The 24,303-nt window shown below is 52.1% G+C and overlaps 1 protein-coding gene across 2 annotated transcripts in view; it reads left to right on the top strand.

The window, feature by feature from the left end:
• Window positions 1-24,303, top strand: part of luzp1 (leucine zipper protein 1) — a 57,344-nt gene that overhangs the window by 15,995 nt on the left and 17,046 nt on the right. Inside the window, exon 2 of one of the 2 annotated variants that reach the window (XM_035390645.1) lies at window positions 12,262-12,371. The gene's annotated coding sequence lies outside the window, so the exon portion shown is untranslated. Of the gene's footprint in view, window positions 1-12,261; window positions 12,372-14,669; window positions 14,875-24,303 lie in introns of those variants that run through there. The other variant, XM_035390654.1, reaches the window with a different exon arrangement.

Here is a 24,303-nt window from a genome sequence, read left to right as displayed (position 1 = left end):
CAATCTGGTTCAAGGTGCATTCTGTTCTATGGGCTGGAGGAGCGGTGGAGGCTCATGTAAACTGCAGGATTGGTCCCTGGGATTTTGGGGGCCCCTCTGTTCTTTTAGTGATACAAAAGGGTATGGGGGGGGCACATCCCCCCCCCCCCACTGCTTTTGACAAGTTTATTTGTAATAAGAGCTTTCATGTTGCTGGCTTCTTAAAACCCACGCTGTTTTTGTTTCAAAGGAAAATAACAGGGCTGAATGTTCTTTTTTTTTTTTTTTTTTTAGAACTCCATTTTTGAGTACTTGTATATTTTTTTTTTGAAGCTTATTTCTCACAAGAATCTCAGAAGCGCTGGTCCTGGATTCCTCCCAGATCACATCATCAGCGGTGCTGTTCCTGGTTTTTTTTATTTATTTATTTTTGCTTTGAAGGGGGTTTGAGAGGAACTGGAGAGTGACCTGGCACATGGAAAAGCTGAAATAAAAACAGATACATTTGTCTGGCGGCAGCGGCGAGGACGAGAGAGCGGTGAATAGCCGTGGGATTTACGCGTGTAGAGCAAGCGCACATAGCCTTGATGCTGGAGCGCGCACTCAGCACCGATGGGGTGCGGAGGTGTAGCGTAGAGGTTCTAGGCCTGAGGTTGCAGGTTTGAATCCCACCTGAGATGCTCTTGTTGGGCTTCTGTTGTTGAAATCGAGCTCTACAAATGGATTTCATGTAGCGCATATCTGTGGGATGTGCACTTGTGAGCTAGATGCTGGTGTGTGTGTGTGTGTGTGTGTGTGTGTGAGTGTGTGTGTGTGTGTGCATGTGTGTGTGTGTGTCTCTCTGGCTGGCTATTTTAGGTTTTTTCTGGTATGCTCTGCTCGGCTGAACTGCCTTTTTTTCCCCAGTCTTCATCTGTAATCGCAGCTGGCTCTGCTGCCCTGTTTGGATGTTTCTTTTTTTTTTAAAGAAATGGTGAAAAAGCAGGTAGTGTGTGTTTTTCCAGCGTGCACAGCTGGCATGCCCCCTCCTCCCCCCCCCTCTCCCCGGGCCACTGTGTGGGACGGGGTTCATCCCAGGGGTTTGAAGTGGTGGTAAATCGGGAAAAATGTTTTTGGAGAGGTAGCGGCAGCAAACGCGTGGGCAGGGTTGCCCAGGGTGTCTCTCTCCTCTCTCTCTCTGTTTCTCTCTCTCTTTTCCTCTCTCTCTCTCTCTCTCTCTCTCTGGTTCTCTCTCTCTCTCTTTCCCTCTCTCTGCAGAGTGAAAGGTGGTGAGGAGGAGTGGGAGTTGTCGGGGTGGGGGGGGCGGGGGGGGAATCCGGCGTGCTAACGGCGCGGCTCGTTGCGGCGCTCCTGGTATTAGCATTGACGATGGCGGCCGTCCAGCCCGGAACCCAAGAGGTGTTTATGACCTGGATGACTGCGTTGCCATAGCGACCGCTGTGCTCGCCTGCCACGGCCAGTTGTGTGTGTGTGTCTGTGTGTGTGTGTGTGTACATATATATGCATACCATTTTTCTGCAGGGGCCATGTGGTGATGCAGTGTGTGTGTGTGTTGTGTCTGTGCGTTTGCATGTGTTTGTGTGTGTGTGTTGTGTTTGTGCGTTTGTGTGTGTGCGTGTGTTGTGCGTTTGCGTGTGTTTGTGTGTGTGTGTTGTGTTTGTGCGTTTGCGTGTGTTTGTGTGTGTGTGCATGTGTTGTGCGTTTGCGTGTGTTTATGTGTGTTTGTGCGTTTGCCTGTGTTTGTGTGCGTGTGTTGTGCGTTTGCGTGTGTGTGTGTGTTTGTGTGTGTGTGTGTGTGGACAGGGGCTGAGTGTTGAGTGTTACAGCCTGTTGGCTGGCCCCTGTGGAGAGGCAGAGAGGGAGAGAGAAGGAGAAAAAGGGGGGGGGGGGTGTAGGCACCTGTATCAACATCCCCAAACTGCCTTTCATAAATCTGCATCCCTGGCATACGGGCTCTACAGACTGGGGGGGGAGAGGGAGAGAGAGAGAGAGAAAGAAAGAGGGAGGAAGAGCGTGCATGTACTGTACATCCATAGGAAAGGAGGTTTAGTCAGTGAGGGTTCACTGCGGGTTTAGTCAGTGAGGGTTTGATGCGGGTTTAGTCAGTGAGGGTTCACTGTGGGTTTAGTCAGTGAGGGTTCACTGTGGGTTTAGTCAGTGAGGGTTTGTTGCGGGTTTAGTCAGTGAGGGTTCACTGTGGGTTTAGTCAGTGAGGGTTCACTGTGGGTTTAGTCAGTGAGGGTTTGTTGCGGGTTTAGTCAGTGAGGGTTCGCTGCGGGTTTAGTCAGTGAGGGTTCACTGTGGGTTTAGTCAGTGAGGGTTCACTGCGGGTTTAGTCAGTGAGGGTTCACTGCAAGTTTAGTCAGTGAGGGTTCACTGCAGGTTTAGTCAGTGAGGGTTCACTGCGGGTTTAGTCAGTGAGGGTTCACTGTGGGTTTAGTCAGTGAGGGTTCACTGCAGGTTTAGTCAGTGAGGGTTCACTGTGGGTTTAGTCAGTGAGGGTTCACTGCAGGTTTAGTCAGTGAGGGTTCACTGTGGGTTTAGTCAGTGAGGGTTCACTGTGGGTTTAGTCAGTGAGGGTTCACTGCAGGTTTAGTCAGTGAGGGTTCACTGTGGGTTTAGTCAGTGAGGGTTCACTGTGGGTTTAGTCAGTGCGGGATGTGCAGGATTAGTCGATGAGGGTTCAGTCAGTGAGCAGTACTTGATACTTAGTACAGGTCTGCCGTGTGATCTGTCACAGAGACACGTCGACGCCCGCCCCGTGGGACACGCCCCCCCCGGGGACCCCACCCTGGGCTCCACCCCTCACACACACACCCCTCCGGCCCCGTCCCAGAGCCTGGAGCCGAGCGTCTGGGCCCTCATCCTCTCCGCCCCGGGGCCCGGCGAGCCTCCACGGGTCCCTAAAAACACAGCTCCTCCTCGGGATTATTATTCCTCGAGAAGCAAAAATACACACGCTCCCAGTGAAGTGGGATACGGGTTCGATGGGGGCCCCTCTGACCCCCACAACCCCCCCCCCCCCCCCGCCCGCCCCGCTATCTTCCTAACCCCCCCCCCCCCCCTTTCTCTGCTGCTGTGAAAAACCGGGGGCTTCTTGTTTTCTTCCTTCACACGTCTCCCGCCTGATAACGCCTGGAGAGGAGGTCTGTGCAAGAGGAGCTGTGAAAGAACAGCATGTGAAAATGGATAGAGAGAGAGAGAGAGAAAAGAGAGAAAAGAGAGGGAGGGAAAAGAGAGAGAGAGAGAGAGACCTGGACCTACAAACTCCAGCCTTCCTCAGCAGAGCCCAAAAAAATCCCAATAAAAATAGAAATGCTCGGTGAACCGCAGTCCCAGCCCCGCTTGATCCAGAAGGTTCTGAGCCGCGGAATCCTTTCTCTGTGTGTTTTTTTCTGTGTTTTTGTGTTTTTTTGTCATTTCCCCCCCAGTTCAGGCATTCTTGTTATAAATAGTTTTCTGAGCCGTTTGATCCTGTTTGACCTTCCTGGACGGGGCGGGATGTTGACTTTGGGCCGGTCCCGAGAACCCGGGGAGGCGAGGGGGGCGGGGGGGGGGGGGGGCTGCGGGAGAAACACACGAGACCCCACGCGTGTAACACGGGACATCTGGCATGCCCCCGCCTCCCCTGCACACGCACACGCATACACACGCGCACACACACGCACACGCACACACACGCACATACCCGCATACAAGCACATGCGCGCACATACGCATGCACACACACACGAACCCTCACACACACGCACATACCCGCATACAAGCACATGCGCACACATACGCATGCACACACACACACACACACATACATGCACACACGCATACATACACACGCACACACCCACACACACACACCATTTATCCTGGTTTCCCTTAAAAAACTGCCAGTAGCCCTTTCAGCTCTGTGAAAACAGCTCCCTGATCCTCCGCTGTCCTCACTGCTGGCTGGTTGAGCTCCAGGCCTTGACCACATCACCAGTTTCACTGACTCAACGTTCAGGCTTTAGAGCACACAATCAGAACAAAAAATCTCACCAGCAACCTCTCTGGAAACCTCTAGTTCCTGTTTGGCATTGCCATTTTTTTAAATTTTTTTTATATGTCAATAAAGTCCAACCAAATTTTCATCTTTTCCCATTTTCCTGTTCAGTGTCTCTGTGGCAGTGTGTCTGTAAAAAGTACTGTACAAATGAAATTGAATTCAATTTAAAATAATGATGCTAAGTAAAGGCTACTCCCGACTCCCGGTTTTCGATGTGATGTGCCAGGTCTTGGCAGACGTCCTTAAACTTGGCCGTTCCCGCCAAAGCCTGTTTCTCCTGGCCGAAGGCGCAGAGAAACTCTTCTGCTGGCTGGCGTCTCTTCCGCCTGAACCGCTGGGTCTCGAGCGAAACATTGCCGCGTTGCCTTCGCTGATCCGGAACATTAACTGATCTGATCTTAATGTGTATATTTGGAAAAAAAAAAAAAGGAAGCTGGCCAGCAACCTCAGGTCTCTGTTGGTGCTGTCACCAGTCTCTGTTTGACTGTCAAACTGTCTCAGGGGATTGTGGGTAAATGCCACAAGTGCGGTTGTTTTGTTGCGTCAGCGTGATGGCTCAGTAGCGCACGGAACGCCCCTAGGATTGGATATGTAAGAAACTTCCCCGACAGGAATCCCCCCCCCCCCCCCGCCACACATCCGCCCCCCCGGGACGGTGACTCGTCCCTGCCTTTGTCCGGGCCGATCGGAGGGCAGGAAGGCAGGAGCGCGGGGGGGGGGGGGGGGGGGGGGCGATAAGACCTTGGGAACGCCGGAACGCCGGCCCGCTTCCCAGCCGCAGCGCTCCCACTTCACCGTTTATTTTCCTTCAGCATTCCTGCTCCGGAAAATTAAGGCTGGCTCTCCATCTCCCCCCCCCCCCCCTCTTTCCCCCGGCACTCTCCTCTCCTTCTGTGGTTTTTCGGGAATCGGCCCCCCCCTTCCCTTTCCTGGGTTCTTGGTAAAGTTTGGAGGGGGTGTCTGTACAGTGGGGGGGGGCGACGGGATGCTTGGCCTATCTGTTAGGGAGACAATGATGGCCTACAGCTCAGACCAGGGGCTCGTGTTTCTGTTCTCCCCAGGCAAGGTGAACCCTGGCCGGGCCAGAGGTGATACTTTAGCCCCCTGCTTCTGGGTGCAGTCACGGCCTGTGTGGTAGTTGACAGTGGGGAGGGGTGCAAGCATGCAGGCCAAAAAAAAGAGAAGGACCTTACAGATCTGGATAGAGATGGAGGGATGGCAGAGGAGAGAGAAGAGAGAGAGAGAAAGACAGAGAGGGGCTGGGAGAAGACTGGGCTGGTGACCTAAAGGTTTCAGGTTCAATTCCCAGGTTCTAGACCTGCTCAACATGAATACCGAAATGCACTGCCTGGCCAAAAAAAAAAAGTCGCACACTCAGATATTTAGTTGGACCGCCCTTAGCTTTGATTACGGCACGCATTCCTCATGGCATTGTTTCGACAACCTTATGCAACGTCACAACATTTTTTTTCCGTCCAGAATTGCATTAATTTTTGGCCGAGATCTTGCATTGACGACGGGAGAGTCAAACCACTCCGTAAGGTCTTATCCAGCACATCCCAAAGACTTTCAATGGGGCTAAGGTCAGGACTCTGGTGGTCAATTCATGTGTGAAAATGGCTCCTCATGCTCCCAGAACCACTCTTTCACAATTTGAGCCTGATGAATCTTGGCATTGTCGTCCTGGAATATGCCCGTGCCGTCAGGGAAGAAAAAATCCATTGATGGGATAACCTGGTCATTCAGTACATTCAGGTACTCAGCTGACTTCATTTTATTGCCGCATAACGTTGCTGAACCTAGACCTGGCCAACTGAAGCAACCCCAGATCATAACACTGCCTCCAGAGGCTTGTACAGTAGGCACTGTCCAAAAAACTCCAAATGGCGACTTATTTTTTTTGGCCAGGCAGTGTATAAAAATATAATGTTTACAATATAAAAATGTGACTCGGGGCCAGAGCACCTGCTGAAAGCAAAGCAAGGAGAAGGGCAACTAGAAAGGTGGAGGGGGTGGGAGGTGAGACAGGTGGATAGAGAGAGGGGAGGGGGGGAGAGAGAGGAGAGAACTGGGAGTAAGTGAAACATCGCATCATTGGGGGGGGGGGGTGAGACGGGTGGACTGAGGAGAGGGGAGAGGGATGGAGAGAGAGATAGAGGAGAGGACCTGTATCCCACTTCACTGGGAGTGTGTGCATTTCTGCTTCTCAGAAAATAATAGTCCTGAGGAGGAGCTGTGTTTTTAGAGACCGGTGGAGGCTACCCCCCCCTCCGTGACAGAGAGGAAGAGGGCCTGGAGTTTCGGCTCCAGGCTCTGGGGCAGGGCCGGAGGGGTGTGAGGGGCGGAGCCCAGGGCGGGAATGCCCCTTGCAGTGTACGTTTTGGGGGGACTAGATTATGTGGAATCTCAAGATTAAGACTGGAGACTTCTGTCCCCTACAGGGGACAAAAGTGTATTAATGGATCAACTGTAATAAATATGAATGTACAGCTCAGAGGAGCAAGCGGATACATGTAAGCCTCCAGGATGGAACGAAGAGCATCGAGGCTGGAGAGGTGTGAACTCGATGTGGGGAGGGCGGGGGGGGGCGGTGGCAGAAGCTCCAGGGAGGACTACGGGGGGGGGGGAGGGGGTGAGGAACTAGATAATTACGTTTATTGAAAATTATAATGAATCAGGACATTTCAAGTGCTGTTATGTGTACTGAGTGACTGCGTATTCATGAGCGTGTGGGTATGCTGAGCGTGTGGGGCGGGGTGGGGTTGGGGGGGCAGGGTGGGGTGGGGGGGGGGGGGGCGGGATCGTGATTCGATGCTAATAGCTGCAGTGGCGTCAGAGCTGAATTCCACGTCTGCGCCGGTTCACTTTCCAAATTCCACTGGTGGCTGAGCTCAGAGCGCGACGAAGGAGAAGAAAAAAAAAACCCAAAAACTTAAAGAGGCTTGAGTGTCGCCCGCCCTCGGAGAGAGGGAACAACACGCTAACGAGTTTTTCGGGTTCCGTCCGATTCACGCGAGGGAGTTCCCGCCCACCCCCCCCCCCCCCGGCCTCCGGCTCCTTCTACGGCTCAGCATTCCGGTTTTCCGGTTCTCCGCTCCTTTGCCGGAATGTGGCTGAGCGCACGCGACGTGCCGGAGCAGCTCGGAGGAGGAGAAGAAGAAGAAAAAAACGCACTTAAGTGTTTTTTAATCGCTCCCGTCCGTCCGCAGTGCCCTCCCCCCCCCCCCCCCCCCCCGGCTGGTTCCTCTGCGGCTGAGGCCTGCCCTCCTCCCTGTTTAATATGGACGTTCGCTTCTTTTACATGCAGACAGAGACAAACGCAGACCCCCCCCCAGTCCCTGATGGCATTTTAAGGCTCAGAAATGTTGCGTTAAGGAAATTGAGCATCTTTTCATCTCTCTCTCACTCTCACTTTCACTCACTCTCCCTCTCTCTCTCACTCTCCCTCTCTCTCACTCACGCTCACTTGCTCTCTCTCTCTCACTCACTCTCACTTGCTTTCTCTCTCTCACTTGCTCTCTCTCTCTCTCTTGCTCTCTCTCTCTCTCTCGCTCCCTCTCTCCCTCTCTCCCCCCCTCTCTCTCTCTCTCTCCCTCCCTCTCTCCCTCACTTTCCCTGTTCTGGTGAAGCCGGACTCCTGTAAGGTGGATGTGATGTGGGGTTATTGGAGAGGTCTGCTGAGGGTGATGGGAAACCTTTGCAGGTTCTAACGGTGAAATCTACTGGCTGCAGGAACAGGCCGTGATGGGGGTGGGAGACGGGGGGAGGCGGGAAATAAACCCGGATGGCTTTTTCCTTCGTGACCCCCCCCTCCCCCTCCCCCATGCTGTACGTCCGACAGCCCCTGTGTGTGTATGAAATACGACACCATATCAGGGCTACCGATTACCCCCAGCTGGGGGGAGGGGAGGGGGGGGGGGGCAGGGGGACAGGGATGCTGTTCTGGAACCAGTGCAGCGCATAGGCCTCCCGGTGCAGCGCATAGGCCCCACGGTGCAGCGCGTAGGCCTCCCTGTGCAGCGCGTAGGCTTCCCGGTGCAGTGTGTAGGCCTCCCGGTGCAGCACGTAGGCCTCCCGGTGCAGCGCATAGGCCCCACGGTGCAGCGCGTAGGCCTCCCGGTGCAGCGCATAGGCCCCACGGTGCAGCGCGTAGGCCTCCCGGTGCAGCGCATAGGCCCCATGGTGCAGCGCGTAGGCCTCCCGGTGCAGCGCATAGGCCTCCCGGTGCAGCGCGTAGGCCTCCCGGTGCAGCGCGTAGGCCCCATGGTGCAGCGCGTAGGCCGCCCGGGTTGGATATCTTGTATGACATTAGTACACTGGGTTAGATCTACGGGGGATCCAGACATCTATATTTTGAGCTAATCGCTATGGCAACGGTCGGTTCCCCCCCGGTGCCGTTGACCTTGCCCTCCACATTCCGGCGGGCCCCAGAACGGCAGCGTCGTCCGGCCCGCGCGTAAATCCACCGCCCCCCGCACCCCCCCAGAGCAGCCGTCTCAGAAACCCCGACCGGGCTGAATCAGCGCTGCTCGGGTCACGTGGTGTGGAGCTCTGAAGAGCACTCGCTCGCGCTCAGTGCTTTTTTTTAGGAGAGCTCGCGATGCTCGATACTCTTCGAAGCCTGGCGGTTCGAGCGCGACGCCGTTCCCCTTCGACCGCTCGACGGCGACGCGCGCGTGCGTGTGGGGCTCTGCGTTTGACATGCGGTCGCGCGGAGAGAACGGAGCGACGGAGGCGGAGACGGAGAGAGATTCTCGGACGGTGCCGTCCGGTCCGTTCGCCGTTTCGCCACCCCGAGCGTGCGAGTGATGTCTTAAGCATTTTTTTAAGCTTTCGATCCCTCAAGATAGACTTCCCCACCTGCTGCCGTAACGGGACGAGATGCTAAAGCACGACCCCTACCTCCTATACCCCCCCTCCCCTCCCCTCCCCAGTAGGGCCGGCAGTGTAGCACAGTGGGCAAGGAACTGGGCTTGTAACCGAAAGGTCGCAGGTTCGATTCCCGGGTAAAGACACTGCCGTTGTACCCTTGAGCAAGGTACTTAACCTGCATTGCTTCAGTATATATCCAGCTGTATAAATGGATACAATGTAAAATGCTATGTAAAAAGTTGTGTAAGTCGCTCTGGATAAGAGTGTCTGCTAAACGCCTGTAATGCAATGTAATGAGCTCCAGGAGGAATGTGGGACGGTGTGGAGCAGCGTGTGCTGTGGAGGGAGTGTTTTTTTGGGAGCTTGCGTGCCTCGGAGGCGGCCACGCCAATATTTGGATAAACGCTCGGCTCAGCCGCACCGGCTAGGCCGGGCTAGGCGCAAGCAGTTCAGACGGGGTCAGTTCTGGAATGGCGGGTTGGGAAGCGCCTGTTTTTTTGGCGGCCGACGTGACAAGGCTCACGCTGGCGCACGTCGGGCTGTTTAAAGGATCACGTGCACATGCACAGACCTTCGTTCTCGTGCACTTTCCCAGCCGTATGAGGTGATCAGTGCTGGCTGTTTTGTAAATTTTACGCGCAATCCCGTCCATGTGATTAGTATAAGGAAATAGCCGTGAGAAAATACAGATAAGAAAAGAATTATGAATGCCTTCTTACGTACAGTTTACGATCAAATGTTATCGTACAGATGTTTCGTGAATGAGGTTCAATGAGTTAATTGAAAAATCCCCATGAACCCCATAATTAATAATAATCCCCATAATTTTTGAATTATGGGCAGATGTGCTTCTCCGCAGTCTTGTTGTTCTACCCCGTCTGCCACAGCACACCTCCCTGCTTTCATTAGCAGTTCCGTCAGAAATAAATGAAAACCTGAACCCGTATGAGCTACAGTGAGCTGTCCGTCACAGCCTCATTTTAACCAATCAAGGCACGTTGCTTTCCACAGCAAAAACCAAAGCGATTGGTCTGTTTCAGTGAGCATAAACGCGATTGGTCTGTTTCAGTGAGCATGAACGCGATTGGTCATTTTCAGTGAGCATGTTATATCTCTTCCCTCTTTGAGGAGTTGAAGCCCGACACTAGTCCATCTCTATTCGAAAAATGTTTTCCAGAGTCACGGACGCTGGTCATCTCCAGTCGTTCCGTCCCGCTGAAAACCAGGGCAGTGGGTGGAGTTACGAACCTTCAAAACCTGACCTCGAAGTGGCACAGCTTCCAAAATATCCACTGTAATACAAGTTAACTTACAATTAGTGCTTTAATAACACACACACACACACGCACATACACAGACACACACGGCAGTGTAGTATAATGGCTAAGGAGTTGGTCTTGTAACCTAAAGGTCGCAGGTTCGAATGTTGTACCCTTGAGCAAGCTACCTAACCTGCACCAGTATATATATCCAGCTGTGTAAATGGATACAATGTAAGTCGCTCTGGATAAGAGCGCCTGCTAAATGCCTGTAAACGCACACACACACACACACACACACTCACACACTCACACTTGCTAGCCTGGGAATGGGAACATTGCTCACTCAGGAACACAGGTTCTCTTACACTGTGAGTCGCCGTGGAAACGAGCTTCCTCTAGCTGAACGGCAGGTAATACGCAGCGTTCTGCGTCCTTATGTAATATGTGTGAATAGCGCGGTGCTCATTTGCATGTATGATAAGGACTCATCTGTTGGTGACATAACCGGGGGGGGCGTGGGGGGGCGTGGGGGGGGGATTCTGACAGCTTCCAGCTCTGGGTCTGCGCGGCCGTGGGAGGAAGAGGCTGTTTCACGCGTCTTCCTCTGTGCGTGCGCGTGCGTTTCAAGCGACGGCCTGCGCTATGCGAGCGCACCGCTGACGAGGGGGAATGCGTCCTCGAACCCGCAGCCTCCGTCAGCCGCGACACGGGTCACGTGTGGCGGGATTCTCTGCTGATCATCCTTCCGTTATATCACTGTGCAGTGTCTGTGATTCCGGTACAGTGTCTGTGATTCTAGCAGTGTCTGTGATTCCGGTACAGTGTCTGTGATTCTGGTGGAGTGTCTGTGATTCTAGCACAGTGTCTGTGATTCTGGTACAGTGTCTGTGATTCTGGTGGAGTGTCTGCAATTCCGGTACAGTGTCTGTGATTCTAGTACAGTGTCTATGATTCTAGTACAGTGCCTGTGATTCTTGGACAAGGTCTGTGATTCTCGTACAGTGTCTGTAATAATGGCACAGTGCCTATAATTCAAGTACAGTGTCTGTAATTGCGGTACAGTGTCTGTGATTATAGTACAGTGTCTGTAATAATGGCACAGTGCCTATAATTGCGGTACAGTGTCTGTGATTCTAGTAGAGTGTCTATGATTCTAGTACAGTGCCTGTGATTCTTGGACAGGGTCTGTGATTCTCGTACAGTGTCTGTGATTCTAGTAGAGTGTCTATGATTCTAGTACAGTGCCTGTGATTCTTGGACAGGGTCTGTGATTCTCGTACAGTGTCTGTAATAATGGCACAGTGCCTACAATTCAAGTACAGTGTCTGTAATTGCGGTACAGTGTCTGTGATTATAGTACAGTGTCTATAATAATGGTACAGTGCCTATAATTGCGGTACAGTGTCTGTGATTCTAGTACAGTGTCTGTGATTATAGTACAGTGTCTATAATAATGGTACAGTGCCTATAATTGAGGTACAGTGTCTGTGATTCTAGTACAGTGTCTATGATTCTAGTACAGTGCCTGTGATTCTTGGACAGGGTCTGTGATTCTCGTACAGTGTCTGTAATAATGGCACAGTGCCTATAATTCAAGTACAGTGTCTGTAATTGCAGTACAGTGTCTGTGATTATAGTACAGTGTCTATAATAATGGTACAGTGCCTATAATTGCGGTACAGTGTCTGTGATTATAGTACAGTGTCTGTAATAATTTTACTGTGCCTATAATTGCGGTACAGTGTCTGTGATTATAGTACAGTGTCTGTAATTGTGGTACAGTGTCTGTGATTCTAGCATAGTGTTTGTAATTCTGGTACAGTGTCTGTGAGCCTTGGACAGTGTCCGTAATACAGTAGTGTCTGTCATTGTTAGTGTCCATAATTCTCATCCTGTCTGTAATTCTTATACAGCGTCTTTAATTATAGCACTGAATCTGTGATTGTGGTACAGCGTCTGTGATTCTCAGAGTGTCTGTGATTCTCTTGTTGCACCTCTGACACTAGACCCACAAGTTCACAACCGATTTTACGTGGTGGACAGCTGATATTTCCCCTGTGCAAAATGCGGGGTGTTTTACAGTCTCCCTGTTTGTTTTCTCAGGTCCTTGAAAGGAGCTCTCTAGAAGGAGAGAGTGGGAGATTTTCTGAGAAAGAAGAACTTGTCCCAATCTGACGTTCAGCAAGATATCAGAGAGGATGAAGATCTGGGAAGTAAGCATGACTCCCCGCAGCTGTGTGTGTCTGTGTGTGTGTGTGTGTGTGTGTGTCTGTGTGTGTGTGTGTGTGTGTGTATGCGCATGTGTGTGCTGAGGGGGGATGGGATGATGTTGGTGGGGGGGGGGGGGGGGGGCTGTAACAGGGCTTCCAGAAGGAACAGGAAACATTGTTAGAATGTGCGGAAGATTGTGTGGATTTTGAACCTGTTACTCTGAGCGATTTGTGTGGTTTTGGCGGGGTTTGCCTTTTCCTGTCAGTGCTGGGGGGGGGGAGGGGAGGGCGGGGGGGTTTCTTAAAGGCAGCTTCCTCTTTCTGCGGTAAGTGGGTGTGACCAATCACCAATCACCAGGCTACGGCAGGCTTACTCACCAGCTGCGACCAGATACCCAGCTGTGTGCGTGTATGTGTCTGTCTGTGTCTGTATCTTTCTGCGTGTGTTTGTGTGCGTGTCTGTGTGTGCTTGTGTGTGTGCCTATGTGTGTGTGTGTGTGTCTGTGTGTGTGTGTGTGTGTGTGTGACTCACCATAATGAGTTATGAAACGTTGCCTCCTTTCTGAATTCCAGTGCTTTAAATGGTCCCCTGTTCTGTGTGAGGGTTTGAGTAGCTTGGTGCCTGTGGGCCTGTGTGTGTGTGTGTGTGTCTGTGTGTGTGTGTGTGTGTGTGTTGAGGGGAGGTGCTGGAGCCCGGCTCATAAACACCTCATTGACCGCTACGATGCTAGCAGCACCATCAACCTCTCAATTACCCAGGCCCGCGGTCTCATCACCATCCCCATTCACTCTTAATGGTCACCTCCATAGACGGCTCAAATGAGGAAATGGCCTCCATCTATCCCAGCATTCCTTGTGAGAATTGGATTAGAGTGTGTTGCCAAGCGATTTGTGGCAGGAATGACATCAGAAATCAAATGCAGCCTGGCCTGTCAATGAGAAATGTGTATTTATTTATTTGTTTGTTCATTTGAAAGGGACAGTGGACAGTTAGTAACTGCCCCAGAATGAGCTTGATAGCTAAATTTCATCTGTAGTGTTTGTCTTTGGTGCTGGGTTTTAAGGAAGTGGAACTGGTGTGGGTTACCCGCAGTTCATCCAAACTGCACTGAAAACTCTACAGCAGTGGGTTACTGACCCTGTTCCTGGAGATCTACCGTCCTGTACATTTCCATTTCAACCCTAATTTGGAACGCAGTGTGTAACACTGTAACAACCTGTCCTTTGTGTGTAACACTGTAACAACCTCTCCTCTGTGTGTTACACTGTAATGGCCTCTCCTCTGTGTGTAACACTGTAACAACCCGTCCTTTGTGTGTAACACTGTAACAACCTCTCCTCTGTGTGTTACACTGTAACAACCTCTCCTCTGTGTGTAACACTGTAACAGCCTCTCCTCTGTGTGTAACACTGTAACAGCCTCTCCTCTGTGTGTAACACTGTAACAACCTCTCCTCTGTGTGTAACACTGTAATGGCCTCTCATGTGCAGCACCAGTTTTTTTTTGGGGGGGGGGGGGCTCCCTCTTAGGCCTCCCTGTCTTACCCCCCTGCTCCCCCATCCTGCAGGGCTGAGGACGGGGGAAGGGGACGTCCTGTTCCCCACGAGGGGGGAGAAATAATTTTGTAGAGGTCCAGTGTTACTCTAGCGCTCGTAATGCCTCTGAGTGTTCTGTACAGGTAAACTAAGCTAAGCTAAGCTAGGTCTGGGGGATTCTGAGGGGGTGGGGGGGTTTAGGGGACTTGAGGAGAGGGGGGGTTAAAGCTATGCCCTTGTAGCTGAGCGATGCCCTAGAGAGTTTGGCTGCAGCCAGCAGACAGACGGTTCCCCCCATTTTCTCCCCCCCCCCCCCTCCGCAATATTGCTGCATTCCCCCCTCCTACCCTCCCGTTCCTCTCGCTGTGATTTTCCTGCACCTCACCCGCCCCCCGCCTCCCTCCCCGCCCCGTTCCCCAGCAGAGCACAGTGTGTCTGTCGCAGCCTTACGCCATCGTGACGTCTGCCCTGCTACCTGTTCCTCACCCCCCCAAATCTGTGCTTCTCCCTCCTTCCCTCGCTCACTCTCTCCCTCTCTCTCTCCCTCCCTCTCTCTCTCTCTGTCCTCTGGCGTCAGAGTACTGCATTCTCTCTGCAGTGCTACCCCTGACAAATACCCACTCAGCATTCTGAGAGCTCTCAGGCTCTCTCTCTCTATCTCTCCCTCTCTCTCTCCCTCTCCCTCTCCCTCATTCTCTCTCGCTCTTGCTCTCAAATCTCTCTCCCTTTCTATTTCTCTCTCTCTCATTCTGTCTCTTTCTCTCTTCCTCTCTCCCACTGTCTCATTCGCCCCCTTTCTCTCCCTCTCATCTTCTCCCTCTCTCTATCTCTCTCTCCTTCTCTCATCCACTTCTCTCCCCCTCGCGTCTCTGTCTTGCATGTCACACGTATCGCAGCCTTCCCACAATGCACTGAGGCTACAGTAGGAGCGCGGTGCCAGTCCTCTGCGCAGGCCACATCGTCACCCACTGTGAGTTTGCTGATGTCATATTGTGATGTCATATTGATATTCTGTGACCCATTGTCGGTGTGGTGATGTCATATTGAGGTGGTGTGACTTGTTGTGAGTGTGCTGATGTCATACAGAGATTCTTTGACTCGTTTTGAGTGTGGTGATGTCATACCTAGATTCTGTGACTCATTGTGAGGGTGCTGATGTCATAGAGAGATGCTGTGACTTGTTGTGAGGGTGCTGATGTCATACAGAGATGCTGTGACTTGTTGTGAGTGTGGTGATGTCATACAGAGATGCTGTGACTTGTTGTGAGTGCGCTGATGTCATACAGAGATGCTGTGACTTGTGAGTGTGGTGATGTCAAACAGATTCTGTGGCGCATGCACGCATACACTTGCGTAGGCACACACAAACGCAAACATGCTCATATGCAGACACGTGCACACACAGACATCACACGCACGCTCGCACACACACACGTACACACACACATGCACGCACGCACACACACGTACACATGCACACACACGCGTCTGATGTCTTCTTCTTTCCTGCTCACTAGGACATTTCGCAGATGTGGGCAGAATCCAATTAGGTGTTTTTATTGGGTGCAGTGTAATGAGATCAGAGCTGGTTCATTATTTTAGTTATGAGAGAGTAGCGGTGATGGATGACGGGTATATTTCCCCTCTCAGTCACTCTTACTGTTCCCTGCTGGCTGTATCACTCATTTGAGGAATGATGGGATATTACAGGCCACTCATGAGAGAGAGAGAGAGAGTGTGTGTGTTTGGCAGAGTGTGTTAGAGAGAGGAGAATGAGAAAAGGAAAGTGTTTGTGTGTGTTAGCCTGCATCCGTGCGCGTGTATGTGTGTGTGCGCGGGCGTATGTGTACGTGCGTGTGCGTGTGTGTGTGTGCGCACTGAGAGAAAGCGGAACGGGAGGAGCAGCGATTGAGAGATCAGGACAGGAAGTGCTGCTCTCCTGATGCTCCTCCCCCCTGTAAACAGTTTGTGTGATCCTGGCCAAGCCAAACAGGATCTGGGCAGCTGCACTGCAGCTCTGAACGGCATGTGTGTGTGAGTGTGTGTGTGTGTGTGTGTGTGTGTGTGTGTGTGTGTGTGTGTGTGTGTGTGTGTGTGTGTGTGTGTGTGTGTGTGTGTGTGCGTGCGCGCGCGCGCGTGTGTGTGTGTGTGTGTGTGTGTGTGTGTGTGTGTGTGTGTGTGTGTGCGCGTGTGTGTGTGTGTGTGTGTGTGTGTGTGCGCGGTATACTGGTTAGTGTACTGGGCTGCACTATGGTAGGGTAGTGTACTGGTTAGTGTACTGGGCTGCACTATGGTAGGGTAGTGTACTGGTTAGTGTACTGGGCTGCAGTATGGTAGGGTAGTATACTGGTTAGTAAACTGGGCTGCACTATGGCAGGGTAGTATACTGGTTAGTGTACTGGGCTGCAGTACGGTAGGGTAGTATACTGGTTAGTGAACTGGACTGTGCTATGGTAGGGTAGTATACTGGTTAGTAAACTGGGCTGCACTATGGCAGGGTAGTGTACTGGTTAGTGTACTGGGCTGCAGTATGGTAGGGTAGTATACTGGTTAGTGAACTGGGCTGCACTATGGCAGGGTAGTGTACTGGTTAGTGTACTGGGCTGCAGTATGGTAGGGTAGTATACTGGTTAGTGAACTGGACTGTGCTATGGTAGGGTAGTGTACTGGTTAGTGTACTGGGCTGCACTATGGTAGGGTAGTGTACTGGTTAGTGTACTGGGCTGCAGTATGGTAGGGTAGTATACTGGTTAGTGAACTGGACTGTGCTATGGTAGGGTAGTATACTGGTTAGTGTACTGGGCTGCACTATGGTAGGGTAATATACTGGTTAGTGTACTGGGCTGCAGTATGGCAGGGTAGTATACTGGTTAGTGAACTGGACTGTGCTGTGGTAGGGTAGTATACTGGTTAGTGTACTGGGCTGCAGTACGGTAGGGTAATATACTGGTTAGTGAACTGTGTTTCTAACTGAGAGGTTGCTGGTTAAAATCCTGCTGAAGAACCCTTGAGCAATTGTTGCAGAAAAATTACTAGCTGTATAATTGCATGTAGAAATGTAATCTTTGTAATTCACTTTTTTGCATAATTGCTGACTGAAAAAAGCCTAATTAACCTAAATGTATAAATGTAGTCATTATGCAATATGCTGCACTAGTGAATTGTTTTTGTTTGTATTCTACAGTCTGTTTCTACAGCTAGATGCATACAGAAGCTTAGTGGTTCAGAGGTTCGGTATGTTGTACGCTCGTTCGCCGGCAGTGCCTCGCCTGCGCATTGAACCGGCAACCCTTCCGAGTCCCAGGCCTGGGCTGGCTGCGCCACAGTGCCGCCCCAGCGAGTTCGGCACAGGTTTACGGGCGACTCCCCTCTCTGAGAACGAGGAGTTACTCAACATCGGGCTGGCAAGGGTGGGGGTGGTGGGGGCGGGGCTGGAGGGGAGGGGGGGGTGTGGGTGACGCAGTGTAAACACATGCATTCCTGCCTGCACTGGTAATCCACCCACGTCTTCATTAGATGGGCCACAGGATCTTACCTCATCGTCACCGTGGTAATTAGAAAGGGTTCAGAGGAAAACAGACCAATCAGTGCTTTATCACGGACGGGCTGACCAATCGGTGCTTATCTGTCTGTCTGTCTGTCTGTGTGGCACACGGTTCATTTCTCATGTTCAGGGTTTCTGTGTTTGTTCTCCCAGCTTCCGGCAAGAACAAAGAACAGGAGTGGAGAGTGGAGAAGGCGTGTGTGTGTGCGTGTGTCCGTGTGTGTGTGTGTGTGTGTGTGTGTGTGTGTGCTTGTGTTTGTAACTCTGCATGTAACTGTGTTTGTATAACTCTGCGTGTATATATGTATGTGTGTGTGTGTGTGTGACTGTGTTTGTGTGTAACCGTTTGTGTGTGTGTAACTCACTCTGATATAATACAATTCCCACTATCATGAAAACACAAAATGAAATGTTTGACCTTCAGAAGCCAGTTTTATCCCAGTGCCAGGCTATCTCCCGTCTCACTGCGCAACAGCGGCCCCTCTGGCCCATCAGGGGACTGCAGTCTGCCTTTGCCCGCTGTGTTAGAACTACCTAACAGCTCAGCTGGTGCATTGCAGAGTGGAGAATCAGAGGATAGCTGTGAAACATTTGGAGGATGCATGGAGGGGGGGGGTGCCATCCCCCCAGGCCGAGGTTGGGGGAAGGGGGGGGGGGGGTACCTGGCAGTGATGAGACGGTCCGGTAAACATGACTGAGCTTCAGCATGGAGGTGGGTTTCTCTCTAAAAGCAGGGAAGCTGACCTAGATGTGGAATTTAGCGTGCTGTTATTTCAGAAGGGAGTGGAGCCGGGGATGTCTGACAGGCAGGCTGAAGGACAGAGACGAAGGCTTGGTTAAATTGGCGCTGGCTGTGTGTCTGCGGGTGGGGGTGGGGGGGGGGTTGAGGTGTGGGGGGGTGATCGCAGCTCCCGTTTGGATCTGCCTTTCCTCTTCCTTATTCGGGGAAATTCACCAAACTGGAACCGGTGTGTCACTTACCTGGCAGGAGAGTGAGTGAAAGGTGAAAAGCGTGCGTTAGCGTGTTAGCTCGTTAGCTCCAGTGTTCCTGCTGAAAAAAAAACAGCACAGTTCCAAACTGGTTAATGCTGGTCCACAAGCTGGACAGTGCTGGTTTTATTGCTGGTCAGGATGGTAGGCCAGTTTGGTCAAGCTGATAATGAAATTAGCTCTGCGGGTAGACCAGCTAGAGTTGTGGTCACGCTGGTAGACCAGCTCAGTCAGGGTGGTAGTGTTGTGTTCACGCTGGTAGACCAGCTCAGTCAGGGTGGTAGTGTTGTGTTCACGCTGGTAGACCAGCTCAGTCAGGCTGGTAGTGTTGTGTTCATGCTGATAGACCAGCTCAATCCGGCTGGTAGTGTTGTGTTCACGCTGGTAGACCAGCTCAGTCAGGGTGGTAGTGTTGTGTTCACGCTGGTAGACCAGCTCAGTCAGGGTGGTAGTGTTGTGTTCACGCTGGTAGACCAGCTCAGTCAGGCTGGTAGTGTTGTGTTCACGCTGGTAGACCAGCTCAGTCAGGCTGGTAGTGTTGTGTTCACGCTGGTAGACCAGCTCAGTCAGGCTGGTAGTGTTGTGTTCACGCTGGTAGACCAGCTCAATCCGGCTGGCAAAGTTGTGTTCACGCTGGTGGACCAGCTCAGTCAGGCTGGTAGTGTTTTGTTCACGCTGGTAGACCAGCTCAGTCAGGGTGGTAGTGTTGTGTTCACGCTGGTAGACCAGCTCAGTCAGGGTGGTAGTGTTGTGTTCACGCTGGTAGACCAGCTCAGTCAGGGTGGTAGTGTTGTGTTCACGCTGGTAGACCAGCTCAGTCAGGGTGGTAGTGTTCTGTTCACGCTGGTATACCAGCTCAGTCAGGCTGGTAGTGTTGTGTTCACGCTGGTAGACCAGCTCAGTCAGGGTGGTAGTGTTGTGTTCACGCTGGTGGACCAGCTCAGTCAGGCTGGTAGTGTTGTGTTCACGCTGGTAGACCAGCTCAGTCAGGCTGGCAGAGTTGTGTTCACGCTGGTAGACCAGCTCAGTCAGGCTGGCAGAGTTGTGTTCACGCTGGTAGACCAGCTCAGTCAGGCTGGCAGAGTTGTGTTCACGCTGGTGGACCAGCTCAGTCAGGCTGGTAGTGTTGTGTTCACGCTGGTGGATGATGAACACACACTTCGTCACGCCATTGTGTCTGGACTGGGGTCAGCGGAGAGCCGGGGGAAATGCCTTTCCTTGCGCAAGAGTGCGGTTTCTCTCCCGTGAATCAGCCTCCGCTTCCCATGTGGAGGCGGCTGCGAGAGAGAGAGAGAGGAAAGGGGCGTGTCTCTGCAGACAGAAGCTTGAGGGTCAAAGCCGGGGCAGTGGAGGTCAAGGGTCGCCATTGTCAAGGGTCGTCATTGTCTGATGTTCCTGCTCTACTTTACATAGGTTTTGAACGTAAAAGGAAAACAAGGTTAAAGGTTAAAGAATATAAGATGTCAGTAAAATATATATATATACTTATAATATACATTCAAATGCTATATTTTTTGAAGCTTTGTTAGTCGTTATGGATACGAGCGGTCTGATTAATGAGAGAAGCTGTTTGATGTTTCACGCGCTCCGTTCGGAGGGTCAAACGGACACGGCGGACGGATTCTGGACTCTGCTGTCATGGTGACCGGAACCGCCGCCCGGTCCCCGCTCTCGCGGCTCCACAGCCGCTCGCCGCTCTTCGTTCCCTCCGGCTGGTTTTTTCGCGGCTCGCGTGCGCAGAAGCGCTGTTTGCCTCAAAGCCGGAGCACCGGGGAGCGCAGCGGCGTCGGCAGACGTACCCCCGGCGCGGGCCGAAGGGCAGGGGGACGGAAGGAAGGAAGGAAGGAAGGAAGGAAACGCGTCGTTTCGCCGTCATTGTTCTTCGGGGTTCGGACGCGAACGCGGGGCGGAGCCTCCCATTGGCCGGGCTAACCGTGTGAATGTGGGATTCAGTCTGTCTGGCCTCCATCTGTTTCTGTTCGTTTCACACAACCGGGGAACTGCCGCCATGCCAAATATATCAGTACGGGATTCGGTTATTTTACTTGCGTAGTTCTTTTGAGGGAGAAAAAGAAGTGAGAGTGAGTGCAAAGGGAGAAAGGGAATGGGAGAAAGAAGGGGTGAGAAAGAGAGGAATAGAAAGAGAATGATGAAGAGACTGTGCTGTAGAGGGAGAGAGAAAGAGAGAGCGAGGGGGAGTGGTCACCTGAGGTGTAGCTGCAGTGTTGTCGTTTTTTTTGGGTCTCAGGCCTGACTCAGCACAGACTGCAGGGAACGCAGATCAAGGCTGTCGCCATGCCAACACGCAAGACCCCACCCCCCACAAGCATATCAGTAAAGGGGAGCTACGGTGACTACACGTCCCAGTGTTCCTCTCTGTGTGTGAAGTCACATGATAGACAAACAAACCACCTTCCGCTTGTTGGTCAGAAGGTGGTTAATCAGTTGGTGAGTTTGTTGGCACTCCTTAACCGGGCAAGTCTCTGCTCGTCAGGAACTGTAGCTTCACCATGCTGACGGGAACTGTAGCTTCACCGTGCACATGGGAACTGTAGTTTCACCACGCAGATAGGAACTGTAGCTTCACCGTGCAGATGGGAACTGTAGTTTCACCACGCGGATAGAAACTGTAGCTTCACCATGCAGATGGGAACTGTAGTTTCACCACACGGATAGGAACTGTAGCTTCACCATGCAGATGGGAACTGTAGTTTCACCACACGGATAGGAACTGTAGCTTCACCATGCAGATGGGAACTGTAGTTTCACCACGCGGATAGGAACTGTAGCTTCACCATGCAGACGGGAACTGTAGTTTCACCACGCGGATAGGAACTGTAGCTTCACCATGCAGATGGGAACTGTAGTTTCACCACGCGGATAGGAACTGTAGCTTCACCATGCAGATGGGAACTGTAGCTTCACCGCGCAGATGGGAGAACTGTAGCTTCACCACGCGGGTGGGAGAACTGTAGCGCTCTGCTGGTAGCTGCGAGCAGGATTCTGCCGCTTTCGCGCTCAGAATGTGGAACATTGGCACGCGGGGTGTTCCGCCAATCTCGCGGCCTCTCCGGTTTCACGCAGCCGAGGACTGTCTGCCATTTTAACGGGTTTTTAGCGCTCGCTCACTAACCCGAGCAGCACTGCGGATCACTCAGGAGAAGCCGGGCCAGGTGCACTGCATCACTTGGGGGAAAAATGGCACTTATTAAAACAGACAGATATTAGAGAGAGTCGTTGCTTCACATCCTGCAGTCCTTCGCAGACGGGTGAGTGAGCGAGCCGCTCGTAAGCGTTTCGCACGCTTTGATCCATGGATGACGTGGTTCTGTTGTACCTGAGGTCACCGCGGAACATTCCGGTAAACGGCACTGGGGTTTGAGCCGGCTCATTGCCAGGGGAACCTGTTCGGAATGTTGACTCCGGCTCTCGTTGGCTTGTGTGGCTTCATGTGTGAAACACACACACACACATACACACATGCACACACACACACGCACGCACACACATATGTATGCACACACACACACACACACACACATGCATACACATACACACACACACACACATGCATACACACACACACACAAGCATGCATGCATACATGCACATACACACACGCACAAACACGCATGCACACATGCATGCATGCGCACACACACACACGTACAGCAAAGCACAGTGCCAGTCGTTTTACCAAGATAAAATTCACCATCCCTCCCTCCCTCCCTCCCTCCCCCCCAGGTTGAGTGTGACCTGTTTTAAAGGGGAGCATCGGTCCGCCCTCCTCATGCCGTTTCGCTCACTTCATTCAGACAGACGGGGGGCCGAGGCTGGTGCAGGTAGAGAGCAGATCAAAGTACAGGAAGCGGCCGTACCGAATCGAACCCTCCGCGGGCCGCCCGCGCGGGCTGGAGAGCCGGCTGCTCTTTGGACCCGCGGCCCCCCGGGTGTTTTTCCGCGGAACGAGGTGGCGGCGCGATGACACGCGCTCGTAAAAAAAAAAGAAAAAAAAAGCTGGCCTGTCCCCCGCGCCCCGGCTCGCTGCGGACCGCCTGCCAGGATCGGTCCGTGTGCCGCGGAGGTGTCTGGGGCTCCCGGGAGATAACGCTTTAATCATTAACGGCTCGGGCGAACAGGCCGCGCTGCAGCGACACAGGAACACGGCACCTCGCCGATGTGGTTTTAGATTTCCGTCTTACAGGCGTGCCTGTTTATAGAGAGAGGCCGTGACTGACCTAAGAACATCGAGTGTGGTTTTGGTCATGTACCAATATAAAATATGGTGGAGAGGTTTTTTCAGCTGTTCGTCTTATTTGAACTTTATTTAACCAGGTAGTGACGACCTGAGGAATAAACGTGGGTGGGGAAATGGCAGGGATTGTGTAACAGGCTTGTCGGAGGGTTGTGGAGCCAATCAGATGTAGGGGATGGTTGTGGAGCCAATCAGATGTGGCAGATGGTTGTGTTGCCAATCAGATGTAGGGGATGGTTGTGGAGTCAATCGGACGTAGCGGATGGTTGTGTAGCCAATCAGATGTAGGGGATGCTTAGTTGGGTCTGACAGGTATAAAATTGAGTAAAATGGAACGGGATCTTTAATGAGCTCTGCAGGATGATGGGGGTTTTACTGGGCTGATAGGAGTTGCATGATGGGGGATTTGATGGCTGATGGGGTCAGGTGACTGGGGTAAACGGAGTTGAAGGTGTCATGGGACAGGTTTTAACTGAGCTGGAAGGGTCATGTGACGGGTAAACTGAGCTGAAGGAGTCATGTGATGTGGGTTAACTGTGCTGAAGGGGTCTTGTGACAGGGGTTAACCATTCTGGAGGGATCATGTGATAGGGGTTAACCATTCCTAGGGATCATGTGACAGGGGTTAACCAATCTGAAGGTATCATGTGGTGTGGGTTAACTGTGCTGAAGGGGTCATGTGACTGGGGTTAGCCGTGCTGAAGGGATCATGTGACAGGGGTTAACCAATCTGAAGGGGTCATGTGATGTGGGTTTCTGCTGCTATAGGCTGTGCCGTGTGCTCACTCGTACCCGGAGCATGATTACGCTGCTCTCTTCCTTCACTGGAACCACTTCCTGCTGCTCTTCAGGGGAATGTGGTGAGACTGATGGGGAGAGAGATGGGTGGATATGTCCTGTTCCTTAGAGACAAAAGAGGGCAAAACGCTTCTTTTCTCCCATTTCTTTTTCTCTCTCATACACACACACACACTCACACACACACAGACACACACACACACTCACAGACACACACACACACTCACACACACACACACACACACACACACACACTCACACACACACAGACACACACACACACTCTCACACACACACACACACACACACACTCACACACTCACATACACACACACACACACGTTAGTAGAACTTGTGTGACCACTGGAGCAGAGAGGACCAGCTGTGACGTTAGAAATGACCACAAAAAGCCGCAGCTGAATTTTAGCCTGATGCCGTCCAAACCCCAAATGCACAGAGGGGGAAAAAAGCAACGATTTCCTAAATTTGTTTAAAAATGTTGTTTTAAATTTTAATAACTTAGATATTCCAAAAAGCACGCTGCTGGTTTCCATTTGTACATTTTATTAAATCCACCAGCCCACAGGTCATACACAATGCCATTAGCTCGCTTGGTGAAATCGTTCTTTAGCCGTTTAAAAGAAGAACAGACATTTGAACTTGAGGCTTTGCTATTGAAGGTACGGAGCAGCAAGGCATGTGCGTGTGCATGCATGCGTGAGTGTGTGTGTGTCTGTGTGTGCATGTGTGTGTGCGTGAGTGTGTGCGTGCATGTGTGTGTGCACGCATGCATGAGTGTGTGTGTCTCTGTG

Source organism: Anguilla anguilla, chromosome 1, assembly GCF_013347855.1.
Source record: "Anguilla anguilla isolate fAngAng1 chromosome 1, fAngAng1.pri, whole genome shotgun sequence".
Lineage (NCBI taxonomy): Eukaryota > Metazoa > Chordata > Actinopteri > Anguilliformes > Anguillidae > Anguilla > Anguilla anguilla.
This window is presented reverse-complemented; position numbering and strand designations above follow the sequence as displayed.